This window comes from Empidonax traillii, unplaced genomic scaffold, assembly GCF_003031625.1.
Source record: "Empidonax traillii isolate 1590-97213 ecotype Southwest subspecies unplaced genomic scaffold, ASM303162v1 scaffold1099:size633499, whole genome shotgun sequence".
NCBI classification, from domain to species: Eukaryota; Metazoa; Chordata; class Aves; order Passeriformes; family Tyrannidae; genus Empidonax; species Empidonax traillii.
The window spans coordinates 23,577-25,995 of NW_020956292.1; the positions used below are offsets into that span (position 1 = coordinate 23,577).

Genomic DNA, 2,419 nt, shown 5'->3' on the forward strand with positions numbered 1-2,419 from the left:
ATTTATAGTATGATTTCATCGCTTTATGAGTGAAGGTAAACACCGGGAGAAGCAGAGCCGGCAGCATAGATACAGCACTCCCCCTGGAGCTGGGATGTCCTTACGACTTTTCACTAAGTTTTTAAATGTACAAATGTGCTTGCGTGTATGTGTGTGTGTGTGTGTCTTATCCAAACCACTTCAGCACTGTGCATAATAAACCTCCCTGTCACATGGATGTTTTTCTCTCATCCTCGAGGTTTACTCATCTGTAAGAGGAACATGACAAAGCTTATCTTCCAGCTCATGCCAAGGACTGTGCTGTGTTTACATTTGCACATGCCAGATGAAAATTGCCTCGAAAGTACAACATAATAAAAGGGGAATTAACCTCTGTAATATCACTTCTTGCCGTGACTTTCTCCTGTTCACCAGTTCTGATATTTCAATTCTTGTATCTACTGAGCTTCAAATCATTAACAGTTCCCCTCCTGAAACCAGGTTTAATTCTGCACGTCCAGGTAACCTCGCTTAACTCAGTGAGTTGCCTCAAGCTTAAAACAGAATACCCAAATGTCATCATAGGAGGGATTTCTGCCACAAAGATAACAAGCCAATGCTGCCACAGCATTTCCTGATAAAATAACAGTGAGCACCACTGAGCTGCTCTCAAATTACCCCCCACTTCCCTTGTTTTAACAATAATGTTACAAAGTGGAGATGGCCTTAATATTAAAAACTAGAGCATCCGTTATTACCTGGGATTTTAATACTGTCAATGTACGTTTCAGAGAGACAGCAAGACAAAACAACAGCTTTTTATACCACGGAACTGCAACTTCAAATAAGGACTGCTGAATTAAGCTAAAAGACTTCCATAAGATAAAAAGTGGTGTTTGGTTTTTTGGTTTTTTTTCTCAGCTTTCCTCTGAGGGTAGGATGGATGCAGGGACCCACTAAAAAAAAAAATGATTGACAGACTGAGGTGCACTTTTCTCGCCGCCAACTGTCACAGCAGTGGTCCGTTCCCTCGTGGATGGAAAGAAGGCAGTGGAGGCTGCTTCCCCTCTGCCAACAGAGGTATTGTGGTGCCAGGAAATTTCCACTGCACGTGACCGCAGGACGATACGCTGCATTTTGCAGCTGCTTTCGTAGCTGAACTAGGGAATATTTAATAGCCCCAGTTATAGTAATTATTAAAATTTAACTTTTTTTCCTTTTAGTCGCATCCTCGAAACGGCCCATCACCAGAGGGTGATCTGGCGAATCATAAAGCATGTTTATTCAGATTATCTGGGGAAATAAGGCTCTTAGGAAATAAGAGATCATGCACAGTTTCAGAGTTATTTGCCCTACTCCGACACACTGCAAACCACTTATTTCAGCTACTGTTTTCACACATCTATGTTTTAATGAGCAGCTTGTCTTACAGGGACAAATTAAAGGTATCATAACAAGTGATTTGCCCATTTGTCCATTGTGTAATATTTTATTGTTTTGTATTGAGCCTACCACAAAATGTCAGTGACCGTAATATATGTCAGGTGTCTTAACATGATCTCCTTTTGGAAGGAATTTTGAGTGTAAGTCAGGCTTTTCTGCACAGGAGCTAATGCTGTAACTTGTTTTTTGTACTGTTTCACTGTTAATTATCATTGTTGATCGTGCTGAGGATGGCACAGGTTGCCCAGAGCAGCTGTGGCCGCCCCATCCCTGGAAGTGTCCAAGGCCAGGCTGGACGGGGCTTGGAGCAACCTGGGGATAGGGGAAGGTGTCCCTGCCCATCCCAAACCATCCAGCGATCCCGTGGTGATACTGCGAACACTGGGGGTGGAGATTTGGACGCTTCCTTAGGACAGCGGCGGTACAAAAGCAGCTATTCCTACAGCCACGTGGGCGACCAGCACTTTAGCACTTGAGGGGGGGGTTTGGTGTTGCGGGGACATCCAGGGGTGGGTTTGCCCGCGAACTGTATGCGGGGTGGGTGCTGAGGAGCCGCCCCACACCCCACATGGCGCCCGGGCCATGGCGGCCCCGCCCCGGCAGCGCCGCCGGAACGGGCGGGGCGATGGCGGCGGCCGGCGGGGACGGCCCGGCCTGAGGGGCAGCGCCTCCCGCCCACAGGTGAGAGCGGGGCGGTGCGGGGAGGGTCGCGTTTGTGTCCGTGCCCCCTTCCCCCGGCACCCCCTGCACACGCATCCCCATCTTCCTCCTCCGTCCTCGTCGCTCCTCTGCTCCCCCCTCCACACACACCCCCCTCCCCATACCCGTGTGCCCCCGTTCGCCCCACCACACTCGCTCCATTCGCCCCACAGGCTCTCCGTTCATCCCTCCCATTCACCCCACACGCACCTCCCCATTCATGCCCCCCATACACCCCACACCTCCGCGCTCCCATTCACCCCACACACTGCCAAAGCCCCTCTCTCCCATACACCCC

The 2,419-nt window shown here is 49.6% G+C and overlaps 1 protein-coding gene across 1 annotated transcript in view; it reads left to right on the forward strand.

Moving 5' to 3' along the window:
- The first annotated feature begins 2,047 nt into the window (after positions 1–2,047).
- The window catches only part of TTLL1 (tubulin tyrosine ligase like 1), a 15,556-nt gene continuing 15,184 nt past the window's right edge, over positions 2,048–2,419 (forward strand). Inside the window, exon 1 of the mRNA XM_027904883.1 lies at positions 2,048–2,103. The gene's annotated coding sequence lies outside the window, so the exon portion shown is untranslated. The remainder of the gene's footprint in view (positions 2,104–2,419) is intronic.